The sequence below is a fragment of the Maniola hyperantus genome, chromosome 12, assembly GCF_902806685.2.
Source record: "Maniola hyperantus chromosome 12, iAphHyp1.2, whole genome shotgun sequence".
In the NCBI taxonomy this organism is placed as follows: domain Eukaryota; kingdom Metazoa; phylum Arthropoda; class Insecta; order Lepidoptera; family Nymphalidae; genus Maniola; species Maniola hyperantus.
Window position 1 is genome coordinate 4,283,992 of NC_048547.1, and position 15,747 is coordinate 4,299,738.

A 15,747-nucleotide genomic window follows, 5' to 3' on the forward strand; every position below is an offset into this window, starting at 1 on the left:
AGAAATAATATCTATCTTCTTCTGTTTTTTAATCGTGATAGAGATTTATTATTAAGTATGCTAAAAATGAATCACTAAATGTGTCATCGCAAATCTCGAGAACAGCTGAACCTTGAAGTACGAGGATGATTCTTACGGAGAGAAAAATTTGAATCGACTGTTAGGCGGAACGAAATTCGCCAGGGCAGCTAGTATTATATAGATTGATATATCGCGAATAGGTTGCCTAGCTAAATCACATGCTGATGATCTTCTTCTTCCTTACCTTATCCCACGCTACGTGGGGTCGGCACAACATGTCTTCTTCCACTCACTTCTGTCATTCGTCAACGTATTATCCACCCCTTTTTCACGCATATCCTCTTTCACGCAATCCATCTACATTTTCTTTGGTCGTCCTTTCCTTTTTTTTCCTGCCACATGCATACTTAACATTCTTCTAGTGATAAGGCTTTCTTCCCTCCGCATTAAATGCCCATACCATGCCAGCCTATTACCCCTCATCTTTTCTACCACTGGCGCTACTTTCAACCTTCTCTTTATACATTAATTCCCTATCTTATCAATCCTTGTCACACCACACATCCATCTCAACATTCGCATTTCAGTCGCATGTACTCGCCTTGCATCCGTCCCTTTTACCGCTCAGCATTTATTTTAAAATATTTTTCAGTAGGTAATTATGTCTTTAGTGCTGCTTTCTTAGATGAATGTATACTATCTCTATGGCTGCTTTGCCAAAGCTGTCAAAACACTCAAAGCACGTTGACACGGCGCGCGTTCGACCTTCCATTTGAGATAGTAACAAATAAGTTTACTTAAAAAAACTTATACCTACTCAAAGTAAGTTTTTAGGGTTCCGTACCTCTAAAGGAAAAACGGAATCCTTATAGGATCACTTTGTTGTCTGCCTGTCTGTCTGTCAAGAAACCTATAGGATAGTTCCCGTTGACTTAGAATCAAGAAAGTTTGGCAGGTAGGTAGATCTTATAGCACACGTAAGGGGAAAATCCGAAAACCGTGAAAAAAATGAAATGTGTTCATTAACAAATAATTAGTATTTCAACAAGTGGGGTATCATATGAAAGGGCTTTACCTGTACATTTTGAAACAGACTTTTATTTATTTTTATGCATTATAGTTTTTGATTTATCATGCGACTTTAAATACGACTGTAGTACGGAATCCTCGGTGCGCAAGTCTGACTCGCACTTATCCGATGTTTTTATATTAGTGTACACATTATAATATTTTGTCAATTTAGTAGGTATCAAATCAAAATTATAATATTTTCATATAAAAAGCTTTAGTTTTAGTTGGTAACGAATAGAGAAACGATTCGGAATTAATGCTTTTATGAATTGCTCTCTAATGGAGTTTGAAAGTCAAGTAGTTACTTGTGCCAGATAAATCTATGTTCACTCATTATTTCCAAGAACTACTTTCGTCCCGTTATCACTTATTACTAACTTTTACAATGATGATGAAGATTAATAACAACCATACACTTTCACTCCACGACTGTTGGTAGAGCAAGCAATTATTGTAGGAAGGCTGTCGTACTAAAAATCGTGCGTTGGAGCCACGCTCCTAAAGTCGCGTTTCTTCTCCGTCACTTACTATACTGCATAGTGACGCGCTTTATGCAGATACTGGTATTACAATCACAAACTAGCTAGTGCCCATGACTTGTACGCGTGGATTTAGTTTTTAAAAATCCCGGAGGACCTCTTTCATTTTCCGGGATAAAAAGTCATACTCTAGGTCTTTTCAATTCAAGGGGTCGACATGATTTTTCTATAATGCAAATTATATTATGCTCCGTTACGACACGATCGACGACAAAGCAACAAACACACTTTCGCATTTACAATAAACTAGCTGATGCCCGGGACTTCATCCACGTGGATTTATGTTTTCAAAAAAATTCCAGGAGCCCAAGTCAGGTCTTTAACAGCTATATATAATAAACATTGTAAAAAACACGTTAATCCTTGCTCCGTTGCGACGTCATTGAAGGACAAACCAACTAACAAACACACATTCGCACTTATAATATGGGTAGTGATAATTATGGGTAGTACGGTAGTGATTGTACACGCGTAAGCGCGCGTTCAATGTGGCGTCCTGCTGTACAATTTCCGTCGGCATTATCTTTGTTTCTGGCTAAACCGCTCGACCCAAATTGAACATGACTCACATGATGTATGAGCACAAGTATTGGGTGTATCAAATTGGAACAATTAAAGAGAAGTTCTTAATGAACCGACGTAATGTGGGCAATTGGGCAACCACACACGCTGAAAACAGTATCAGTATACCAGGAAACTGTTTGACCCAAATGTGACTCGTACGTGCAGTGTATTGGCGGCAGTATTTATTGGTTTTTAAATCAATGAGGTCACCGACCGACACCATGTTGTGATTTTGGTAAATTAATAGCGGTTTCTGACGTGCAATTTACTGACCTACTTGCTTAAACTTCTTTTGAAGCTTTTACCGACTAATTTATATGCGTTGATGCGCGAGATGCGTTGTATTTTAAAGCTTAGGCAGGTCATATTATGTGGACTGTCCATACTAATATTATAAATGCGAAAGTGTGTCTCTCTGTCTGTCTGGTAGCCTTTCACGGCCCATCGTTCAACTAATTTTGATGCAATTTGGTACAGCGGTAGCTTGCATCCCGGGGAAGGACATGGGCTACTTTTTATCCCGAAAAATCAAAGAGATCCCACGGGATTTTTAAAAACCTAAATCCACGCGGACTAAGTCGCGGGCATCACCTAGTACTTAATATTTAGACCACGTTTTGTAAATGTAGGTAATCAAATGTAATTTTTCAAATAAAGCACTAAGCTAAAAAATATATATGTATAAAAAAACCGTCCCTTACATTGGCTCTGAAAGCAGGCAAATCACTACCCCTATTATAAATGTGAAAGTGTGTTTGTTTGTTGGTTTGTCATTCAATCACATCGCAACGGATCGACGTCATTTTTTGCATGGGTTTAATTATTACCTGGAGAGTGACATAGACTACTTTCTATTCCGGAAAATCAAAGCGTTCCCACGGGATTTTTAAAACTTAAATCCACGCGTACGAAGTCGCGAGCATCAGTTACTAGTTAGTATCTAGATCTCTGACAGAATATTCCTAAATCAAATGACAATAATTTACGTATAACCGATGCGTATACCAATTAAAAATACCTATTGCAAATTGAATGATTACATTCCTTATCTCTATGTTACATTCTAATTACCCGTGTCAAAAAATATAATGGGTCTGACGTTCATTTGCTTGGTGGATTAGTTATGGTTAGGCAAATTAGTTTATTTTTAAAAATAAATCGTTGTTGTGCTCTTTTTTACATAATAGCAGCAACCGGCTCTAGACTCGAACTTAGAACATCCGAGAAAAGATTAAGAACGCAAATGTGGGTATTGTAGCCTATTATAGCCGCGTACTCGATTTGGAGGTAGTTTTTAGGGTTCCGTACATCAAAAGGAAAAAAGGAACCCTTACAGGATTATTTCGTTCAGATTCTTGTAAACAGTTTGCTATGATAACAATAAGTTGTTTAGAAAACTTCAATAAATACATACATACCTTGAAAACTTTGTCCAAGCTTCGTATAAAATGCACAATTTAACAGTTATGAGTGACATAGAGACTGTATTATAATCGTATCATTCAACTAGACAGCATTTAAAAACAGACTTATCTCTCTATGCTATATAAAAGAAAACAATTATTAATAAACAAATTTGAACAAGAAACACACATTATCGCTTAGATATAAGACTATTTTCCCTCTTAGTGTCCTCAGAACACTGTTTATAAGCTTCGATGCGTGCACTTAACTCGATCAATAAAAAGTGAAAATGTATGTACGCATATACGTGTATGCATGATGCAATCAGGAATTATCTTGGCTGCCGTCCACCTCTGAAGTGACATTTTTATGATCTGTGTATATTGCGAAATCTATACAGCCGAAAATGATAACTTAGTAAGTGATTTCCAAAAGCAAGCATTACTTATTACAACAGTGTTCACTGTCATAATGGAAGAAGAAAGAAAAAATAAACATTCTTAAATTGTGCTTTATTTTTTCATTTTCAGCACCTTACTCTATGAAACTCTTTCACAAATTCTAGTTGCCAGTGCTAGTTTCCGATGGTAAAACGTGGAACATGTTGGGTAAAATATGCCGCTATTTTAACGTAAATGATGCCGATGAGTTGACGTATAAATCCAGTAGATACATTTCTCCACAAGCTTTCATACAAGTCAAACAAAACTGGATGTTAATCTATATATCTATATACATACTAATATTATAAATGCGAAAGTGTGTCTGTCTGTCCGTCTGTCTGTCTGTCTGTCTGCTAGCTTTTCACGGCCCATCCGTTTAACCAATTTTGACTAAATTTGGTACAGAGATAGCTTGCATCCCGGGGAAGGATATAGGCTACTTTTTATCCCGGAAAATCAAAGAGTTTCCACGGGAGTTTAAAATATCGAAACTCACGCGGACGAAGCCGCAGGCATCACCTAGTTACATACAAAAGGAAAAGCTGACTGACTGGCTGACTGACTGATCTATCAACGCACAGCTCAAACTACTGAACGGATCGGGCTGAAATTTAGATAACTATTATGACGTACACATCCGCTAAAAAAGGATTTTTGAAAATTCAAGCCCCAAGGGGGTAAAAAGGCAGTCAGTGAGACATCTTTTCTTGTTATATATTTAGTTAAATGACTGGGTCTTATTAAACACCAAAAAGTTTTAAAAATGCCATGTGCTTCGTTTGAATTTTCAGCAGCTGAGTTTTCAAAAGAGTTATAAGTTTAAAGCCTCGTATTCCATTTTAGTAAGCGAATATTTTATTAAGTGTTGAGATAAATTGCAGATAGCAACTTTGTAAGTCTCGTACTTCGAACATTAAGGATGAAGAAGGTTATAGGAGGAATGAAATACTACAGTCCTACATGATACATTCCCGCGGTACAAATACTTTGTGACAATGTTTTTATGTAATAATAATTGTTATCCTACAGTTCAGAAACGGAATTGATGGTTTAGTCAACAATAACTTAACTAGGCACCAACTAGGCACATAATTAAATTATAAAGTTGACGTTTTTTGACATTTACATTGACGATCATAAAATCGCCCCAATGCGCAGTCTACAGTGCGACAAGGCTATCTTGGCGCGTGACGAAAATCGGAACTAACGTTGCCGTCAAGTGCCCCCTTTGTTCTTGTTTGAATATTCTAAGCGTTTGTTCCGTTTGTTCTCCAACAGTGCCCCCATGTCAATGTCATTCAAGTGCCAAGAGAGCCTTGTCGCACTGTATCCTATGCGGAAAAAAAATCTACTTCAAAAGAATAAGAATAGCTGAATGTTGAAAGATTTTACCAACTTATAGCTATTTGTTTTTTAAGTGATAACAAAATGTTTAAATTAATTTACGCTTATGATTTTGAACGTAGCACCCATAAATGTCCACTAATACAGGAAAAGATAACACAATATTGATAACTTTATTAGGGTCGGTAAAAGTTTGATAAAAGTCGGTCTTCCAGTTCAAGAAGGAAAAATGGACTAAAAATTCACTCGCTTTAAGAATTTATTTTTTATACATATTTAGTAGACATTAAGTGCCGATTTTACCAACGTCGAGTGACGTTTGATCGTGGAATAAATTGAGCATAATGACATTTTTTGTACTGAAAACCTGCCAAAATATCAAAATTACTCTCTGATAAGACCAATTTTACGTTGGTGGAATCGGTACTTAGATCATAATCTAATGAGATTAAACTGCAACTAAAACGTGAGATTGCAATCAGGGCTAACTTGTACCTAAAGGAATTAAAAACAAATCGAAAATCGAATAGTCAAACTTAAATACACAGCTAAGAGCTCAGAAGAGCCGATTGGCGTGAAGCAGCGCAGAACATCAGGTATGATCATCAGGCAGCTTCTAGGTTTGCCGACTCAGATCCTCTTTTTGGTTCACTGACACAATAAGCAGTGGGCGATTCGCTCACTCTGGGACCCTTACTATATGAAAGCCACCAAAACACATTTGACATTGGTTGGTTCTACATTGCTACTTCAATGAAAGATACAAAATAATATTGCGAAGCAAACTTTCAATGGATAGATGTCAAATGAGCTGAGTTATCGAATCACCTCGCAGATCTAAATAGATTATAGATTGACCTAGCTTTAACTCAATTTAATTTAAAACAACTTTGTTACCAAAAGTACAGAGAGTAAGAATACAAGATACACTAAAAAAAGAAAGGGCGACCTTATCACTAAAGTGATCTCTTCCAGGCAACCTACTTACAGCTTTCAGGTGAATGAAGCCGAGTGATAGCCCAGTTTGGGATACTTGTTTCTGATTCTTTCTAGAAATAGATAATCTTATTTAGATTTATTTATAGAATATCACATTTGCATCGATTGCTAACCTTTGTAATAAAATTTCATAGTATGTAGGCAGAGGGTTTGTTTTTCCTTATTTACTAAAAACAACCTTCATCAATAACATCACGTGCTAATATACTTCCGGACCGTAAATTAAAGAAATAGATAAGAGTAACGCAAGATCGGAGGAAAGAGACCCCGCGGACGAAGCCTGAGACATTGATCCGATCAGATTCGAGAAGCGGTCACACCCTTTTGCAATGCTTTCCGTACCTCCTTTACAGGGAAAAATGGCGCAACATCGTGAAGAAGGTGAAATTGTAAGGGAGCCATGATCCTCAAAATTGAGGGACCGACGCGAGAAGAAGAACGCAAGATTAGGTAGATAAAGTAAGGCAAATTGGAGTAAAGATTGAAGGAAGAGTTAAAAGCGTAAGATCGTGAGCTATTTACAGCACAGCATCACTACAATATCTTATGATTACACATTAGCTACAAAAGTAAACAAACCTTAATTAAATATTTTCACACAATTATAAAATAAATAAGGCGAGTATAGTATAATTGCTAGGATTAGTGAGGCAAAAAACTTGCATTGCAATGAAAAAAATGCAAATTAAATATAAGGAAAATCATTACCAACACGTACCTACCTATAAAAATAATAATCTTATCCGTTCGTTAAGACGGTATATTTAGTGGCTTTGCTTGAGAACGGGTAGCCTGTGATAACTTGATTAAGAATAATATTACACAGATAAACTTTTTAAATTGCCAAAACAGCTGAGAAAACTACAATATATTTTTTTTTAAAATAAAAATAGCAAGCAAATGAGCATGTAGCGGGTCATCTAATGTTAAGTGATTACCGCCGCTCATGAACATCTGCAGCACCAGAGGAACTGCCTATGCATTGATTGTATTGCAAAAGTTTGATATCGCCAAAAAAACTGTAGCAGATAAATCTCTGATTTTGATACATGAAGTACCTAATACTTTGAACCATGCAATTTTATACTTTTACTTTGGTCCAAATAGATCAATCAATCAATCAGCCTGTATGCATCCACTGCTGGACATAGGCCTTCCCAAGAGCGCGCCACTACACTCCTCTGCCTTCCTCATCCACCCACTTCTCGCTACCTTCTTGAGGTTGGCAGTCCAGCGGGTTGGAGGTCGTCCCACACTGCGTTAGCTGATACGCGGTCTCCACTCCAGAACACGTCTGCCCCAGCGGCCATCGGTAGAAGTGGCCTGCCCACTGCCACTTCAGCTGGCTAATTTTTTCTTTTTTTTTATAAAGAATATTAGCCATGTTAAATGACTAATATTCCCCTTTCCTGTCCAATTAAGCGTCAGGCTTGTGCTAGGAGTAGGTACGACAATAGTGCAACAGGCGGGGTTTGAACCGTCGACCTTTCGGTTTTCAGTCCACTCCTATACCGGTTGAGCTATTGAGGCACGTACAATTCGTTGAGCTATGTCGGTAACTCTGGTTCGATTACATTGTTTTCCCCCATTCCAAGGCCATTTCCAAATGGAAGAACATCATACGTGAAAAGGTAATCTGTGTCAAAGATCACGACCCTCAGCAATAAGTGAGACTATTCGAACAGAGAGAGAAAGATTTTTTATACGTCAAAAATCTTTCTCTCTGTTCTTAATACAAAAATGTTTCACAGGTACAAACAGATTCGTACAAAAATCTGCATTTCTTATCAATACACTAAAATAATAATAATTTTAAGCAAACATGATAAACATTAAAGTCATCTAACCATCGATATAAATGACAAGATATGGTCAACCGAACAAAAATTTTCACGGTTTAGGAACCAAATAAATCAGCGCCACCTCTTAGATACTAATAAACGACCCGTTTGAAATCCAGACGTCACTGAGGTCGCATTGGTGCTAAAGCACCACTAAGTCGGTGCCATTTAGTTTGTTCAATAGCCATGTCCATACGAATAATATAAAAGTCTATGCATCTAACGGATCTCGTATCAAATACATAAATGCAGGCAAACGACGAAATTATCACGAAAAGGGTAAAGGATTGTCATTAAGGGAACTTCATTTTACATTCAGATTCTCGGATAACGGGCTGCGTGGACTGAATTGATCGTAAACCAAACCTCAAACAACTTCCGGACGATGAAGGTCGATACCCATGTTACTAATATTGATAAAATTGTTATGCATGACAGTCCATTTAAGAAGAATGAACATACAAAATTGGCGTGAAAAGACTTTAAATTTTATTAAGGAGCAGAAAATTTTATTTATTTATATTTCGGTTAAAAAATCGTGACAGTACAATCTGAGTATTTCCAGACAGATAATACGAATCACAACCAGATAAACGAAAAAAAGGACTTTGACATCATGCTCAGAAACATGCGTCAAGTTTGGTACGCTTTGAAATTCCGCAATTAACAATCGATCGAGAAGGGCTGTAGCATCGATGATGATAATAATAATATATTTCGGTATAAGTGAAAAAAAAATTAAAATGACATAATATTGCACAAAATAAAGAAAATTATAAAACTGAAAACATCCGTATAGCCTTAAATAAATGAGAAACTGCAAAGCTTTTAAATACTTAAACTAAAATCTTTCTTTGTAAAAAAGGTACCCAAGAAATTTATTTTTTATCATAATATTATAATAAAAATAAGAGAATTATCTTTTTTATTTAGAGATTAATTATCTCAGTAAATTCGGAAAGAAAGAAGGTTCTAAATGTGGGAAACAGAGATGAAATCATGTTATACCTGTTCTAGGTAAATATGTCTAGGATAAAAATCTTTATTATTTAATAGGAGATCTAAATAAACAACGATGTTTCAATTACATGTCGGCTTTCTTTCATCATTATGATTAACCCATCGCCGGCTCACTACAGAGCACAGCCATAGTCTACTAAGCTGGCCAAGTGCGTATTGGCAGACTTCACACACCTTTGAGAACATTTTGGAGAACTCTCACGATGTTTCCCTTCACCGTCAAAGCAAGTGGTATTTAATTACTTAAACCGCACTCCAAAAAGTTAGAGGTGCGTGCCCGGGATCGAATCCCTGACCTTGGATTAGGAGGCAGACGTTCTAACCACTAGGCTATTACAGATTTCTTTAGTTCAGTCTATAGATTCCCAGCCGTGGCGCCACAATATGATGGCGCCGCTTCATGTCACAGATTTTATGCTTAGATAGGTATTACATGTCTTTTACTGCAAAGCACGTACTATTTTGCATATTAATCAGGGACCATTATTCTTATAGAATAACCCAGACGTGATTGGATTTCAGTTTTGATATGAAATTCCTTTGGCATTTAAATATATAAAATGAAAAGGTGACCGACACTGACAGACTGACTGACTGACTGATCTATCAACGCACAGCTCAAACTACTGGACGGATCGGGCTGAAATTTGGCATGCAGATAGCTATTATGACGCAGTCCGCTAAGAAAGGATTTTTGGAAATTCAACCCCTAAGGTGGTTATATACCTAGGGGTTTGAAATCTGTGTAGTCCTCGCGGACGAAGTCGCGAGCATAAGCTAGTTTTTGTATACTTCTGTACCTCGAACTTCCTTACTTTTTGTACTTACTTCTTGTAAATGAAATGTAGTTATTCTTTTACTACCATCCACACCGTCAGCATGTTGAATTGCCTCAATAGCTCAAAGGTCGAGGAGTGGACTGAATTCCGAAAGGTCGGCGGTTCAAACCCCACCCGTTGCACTATTGTCGTACCTACTCCTAGCACAAGCTTTAAGCTTAGTTGGAGGGAAAAGGGGAATATTAGTCCTGATTAGCATGGCTAATATTCTTTATCAAAAAAAAATTGAAATCAAAGCTTACTACTTGGCAATTTTCTCATGAACTTGCTTCCCATAGGTTTGTTCGTTTTCTTTACAATCCATTACATAGAAAATGCTTTCTTCACATAGAACAATGTGAATCATATAAATTTCATCGCCTTTTGTTTAATTAACTAGTAGCTGATGCCCGCGACTTCGTCCACGTGGATTTTAGTTTTTTTAGAATACCCCGGGAACTCTATGATTTTCCGGTATAAAAGTAGCCTATGTGTTAATCCAGGGTGAAATCTATCTACATTCCAAATTTCAGCCAAATCTTTCTAGTAATTTTTGCGTCAAAGAGTAACAAACATACACCCACACATACACACAAGCTTTTGTATGTATAATATTAGTGTAACTAGTTTTTTTTTTTAAATAAAAATAATATTAGCCATGTTAAATGACTAATATTCGCCTTTCCTCTCCAACTAAGCGTCAAGCTTGTGCTAGGAGTACGTACGACAATAGTGCAACGGGCGGGGTTTGAACCGTCGAACTTTCGGTTTTCAGTCCACCCTTTACCGATTGAGCTATTGAGGCTCTAAAATCTGCTGATCCAATTCAATTCAATTTTATAAATTAAATTTTTAATAATTGTACAGCAATTTCTTGTTGAAAATTGCTGGCGTGGGGACAGAAAAGGGTCGATTGACTTTTTTATGCAATTTCCGAGGAACGAAGGAAAAATATTGTCGTTATACAGTAAAATGTGCTGAATGTTGTAACTAATGAAGTGGGCATTGGAACAGCTTATGGTTGATGATTAAACGAACTTACTTATGTGAAGTTCTATCACAATTATATGAGTCGCTTCATTCAAAGATATAATACGTAGGTACAGCCCTTGAATGCGATCTCACCTAGTGGTGATGATGATGAGTGAAAAAAATATCTTGAATTGCCCCTACCGGGAATCGAACCCAACAATCTCTAATTTAAGGTATAAACCACAGTACTCAGTGCTCACCACAGTACCAGAGATGTTTTTGCAAACTCTTACAAAAACCATTGGCCATGAGGAGTGTTCCTATAATGATACACTATTCATGTGAAATTGATTTTGACTTTAAAAAATAATTAGCAAAACGGTAATTCGAAAAAATCGGTTTACGTTAAAAAAAACGAGCCAAATTGAGAACCACCTCCTTTTTGGAAGTCGGTTAAAAATAGACTGGTAAATATTATTATGTAGATCATTTCTCATCCGTGTCATTGTCATTACTGAATTATCCGATAGAGTTGTTAACATCTCAACAGTCATTTAATTACATTGTTTGTCAATGAAATCACTATAAATCAAGTGATTTTGTATTCTATCGAGTTTCCATACTTTGTAAACAATGTAGGTACTTATCTATTAACGCGGTGTTTTCTATTGTAATTCACACTTTTTTGCTAATTTTATGTTTTTTACATGAGATAGCTTGTCTTTCTGTTATGTAATTTATTATAAGGTGGGTACCGTATATATTATTAAGTAGTACTAACGTAAAGTTTCAAATAAGGTTAGTATTATGGTTTGATGTTATTAGAATACCTGATTATATAATTAAATAATAATATACTGTCAACAAAAGATACTCAGGGACGGTTCCTTAGAAGGCTCACTCCGCAAAGACTGTTAAATAAATAGCAACTCTTACTTCGACACAATAAAGTCATATTGCTGGTGCTGCAAATGTTTATGGGCGGCGGTAATCACTTAACATCAGGTGACCCGCCTGCTCGTTTGCTCGCTATCTCTATTAAAAAATATATATATATTCAGCTGCGAGCTGAATATATATATTTTTTAATAGCACTGGTCTAAAGTTTAACAAACATTCTTTTCTCTCTCGCCTCTCAAATTCTTACCTCTTATATCTCCATCTAATGAGGATATATCGGATTGCGTAACCAAGTGAACTTAGCTTTCTTATAGTCATAAGGCCCGGGATGCATCAATGCAGCGATAGGCAAAGATAAATTTTAGCAGACCAATCAAAATATTGATAAATGTCGTGATAGTTTTTTTAAGTCATATAATAGGCATCTTCTAGGCAAGCGCGCTCCATCTTAGGCTGCATCATCGCTTGCCACCAGGTCTGATTGCAGCCAAGCGCTAGTCTATAAATTTAAAAAAAAGTCATCTGTCGATGGTTGATTCGTGTCCCAACACATCTCCGCTCCACTTCGCTTTGTCCAAATGGATACCGGGTCTTAATCATCCATGGGAAGCCGGGGTTACTCAACTCGTTTTTCATTTACATAATATAATATTACGAGTATATATTTTTGTAGTCCATGGTAAGCCTTTCAGTTTAATATCATGCACCTTATTTGCTCAGTATTACATAACACAGTGATGTCAAGCCAAACAGTCTGAGTTTATGTACTTAGGACGTGTTTCGTGAATTGTGTTTCAAGTTATGTGAGTAACACGTTTTTACTTTGCTTATTTCGGGCTAGTAAGGACCACACAGAAGATTTTAGGTTTTTCGTAGAAATTAATATCTTACAGACAATGGAATAATTATTTATTTTAGAAACCTCAATGTTTAAGGAGCGGTTTTATTCAAAATGGTTTAAACCCCATATTCTATTATCGTACCTACTCCTAGCATGCACTTTACTTTAGGGGGAAATAATTTTAGCAGGCCAAAATTCCTTTAACAAAAATATTGGTATCGAAAAAAGTAAATAAAATGTTTCTACTGGATGTTTCAGACAGACAAAATAGCGGATAAAAGATTCTAAATAAGTAAAAGGAAAAGGTGGCTGACTGACTATCAAAGTGCTGAACGGACCAGGCTCAAATTTGGTAGGTATGCTCATTCAGATTTTATAACGTAGGCATCTGCTAAGAAACATAAAAAAAGTTAACGCCTAAGGGGTAAAATAGGGATTTTAAAATTTGATGAGTTCAGTTTTGAAGATTCGTGAAAATTGGCTATCAGTTGAAAAATGATGGAAAATGAATTTCTAAAATCGTGAAACACGTATTGTTTCACGGTTTTGTAAATTCAACTTCCAACGGGGCTAAAAAGGATAATGGAAGGAGGAAAGAAAAGGGGGATGAAAGTTTGTCATTTTTCAAGTTACATACTTGAATCTTAGTATTTAAGCTCTTGTTTAAAGATAAGGGAATAGATATTTCAGCATTCTGGGAAATTTTAAGGAGAAGGGAAGAGAAAATTGAAAGCACTTACATAGATAGAGGGTTATACAAGAAATGATCTAGGCTACGTCATACGTGGGATTTTTCACGCTGACGAAGTCGTGGCAAAGCTAATATGAACAAAAAGGGTGTACCTTAATTGAAAACCTCTCTTGCAATTAATTTTATGGTTTTCATCGTAGCTTAAAATATATTTTGACAACATCAAAAATTCTCAATATTTACATACACATTACTGAAATTATTATTTTTTATAAGTAAGCGTAAATTAACAACTGCGAAGTTGATAATTTTAAAATAAAGGTAAATTCACACACGTTATTTTTGCCGCTGCGAGTTATTACAGTTTACAGCCACATTGTAGCTAATTCCGTTTTACCCAATCTCTTAAACTTAACTAAAATGACACGCCTAAATCTATTGCTATCCCTTTCATAATTTTGCTTGTGGAAAAGGATAGCACTAGATTTAGACCTGTTACTTTAGTACACATTAGAGATTGTGTACAAGAGAATCGGCCCCATTTCATTTTCTGACATATTTTATATTTATCACGAGATTTTGAGGCACATCTTTTTGAAAGCCCTAGTGTTATTTTCATTTAAACTTATGTGATAGGTGGGTTGAGATAAATCTGACTGTTATCGCTGTTGCTATTTAGTAACTAGAGGGGCAGTGATTTGTTCACCATGTGTATAAATTAGACAGATCAACGTAACCCTACTATCATGTTTATTAATTAGAGCCTCTGAATGACTTCTAGTAGCGGTAAATGTGTTGGCTCAACAAACTCCTAAGGTTTGGAACTCATTTCAAGTGTCTGCGTTTCCTGTCACGTATAGCTTAAACTTTCAAGGCGAAAAGTATCTTTTTAGACCTCAATATTGCATTATGAGTGTCGTCAAGAGCAAGCTTATGCTGTAATAAGTAATTGAAAAAAATAGTGGTATCTAGCTTTGTAAGATGCAATAAAAAACTGTCTTCTATCCCAGGTTTTATTTTCGTAAGTCAAAACAGCTTGTAATGAATTCCACAATTATGGGCAATGCAAATAAATTTACAATGTGCGTCCAATGATTTTTAAGTAAGTTATAATAATGAAAGCTGTCTAGTAAAATTCTTTAAAGGCGAGAATTTATTTGCAATCGACGCGTCTTCGCAAACAGATATAACCTTCGGGTTAATGTATACGCAAATATTAATAAATTTTATAATAGAAACTCGTAGGTATAATAATGTAGAAGTTTACCATTATTTTATTCATGTATTTATTTTAGCCTTAATATTATAATGTTTTATTTGTAGTATCCATACCTACTAAGATTATAAATATGAAAGTTTGAGTTTGTTTGTATGTTTGATACCTTTTTGCGCGAGTGGTTTCGAGATCAGTGTGCTTAACTGATTTTGACGAAAGATACAATGACAGCATCCATCCAAGAGACAGAGATAGGCTACTTTTTATTCTGGAAAATCAAAGCGTTCCCACGGGATTTAAGAACGACTTAAAAATCTTCACTGAATTGTCTTTGATTGGTTGAATCTCAATTGAATTGGTTGTTGAATATCAGTGGTTAAGCCCACTGATATTTTTGTCCCTATCATTTGTACGGGATTACGTAACAGAGAGAGCGCTATACTAACTTCACTCCGCTGATAGAGTATAGATATGAAGGAGTCCGCGCGGTACTGCGTCGTCGATGCCAGACTACCCTAAGGTAAATAGAACCAATTAGAACTACAGCACTATGTACTGAAGAACAAATAGCGATTTACTTCGAGCACGTGTAACTTTTTTCTTATTCTTAGGTCTAGCACAAACTTTCATTTCTTTAAAGTATAATCCATACTTAAACGCTAAATATCCATACTTCCATACTAATATTATAAATGCGAAAGTGTGTCTGTCTGTGTCTGTCTGTTTGTCTGTCTGCTAGCTTTTCACGGCCCAACCGTTCAACCGATTTTGATGAAATTTGGTACAGAGTTAGCTTATATCCCGAGGAAGGACAAAGGCTACTTTTTATCCCGGAAAATTGATGAGTTTCCACGGGATTTTTAAAACCTAAATCCACACGTACGAAGTCGCGGGCATCAGCTAGTATTAAATATGCATGTAAGTATATTGTAGTACTTAGGCTGAGATCTATATAGCGTACTTTGACTTTGCTCAGACTTAAGATTGAGTTAAAACGAGACAGATTTATGTGGGAGATAAAGCTCTGTCTCGTTTTAACTCTATCTCAAGACTTAGCAAAGTC

At 36.1% G+C, this 15,747-nt stretch overlaps 1 protein-coding gene across 2 annotated transcripts in view; it reads left to right on the forward strand.

Moving 5' to 3' along the window:
- Positions 1-12,689: 12,689 nt before the first annotated feature.
- Positions 12,690-15,747, forward strand: part of Osi23 (DUF1676 domain-containing protein Osi23) — a 64,260-nt gene continuing 61,202 nt past the window's right edge. For both annotated transcript variants that reach the window (XM_069502238.1, XM_034973982.2), the window contains exon 1: positions 12,690-12,739. The gene's annotated coding sequence lies outside the window, so the exon portion shown is untranslated. The remainder of the gene's footprint in view (positions 12,740-15,747) is intronic.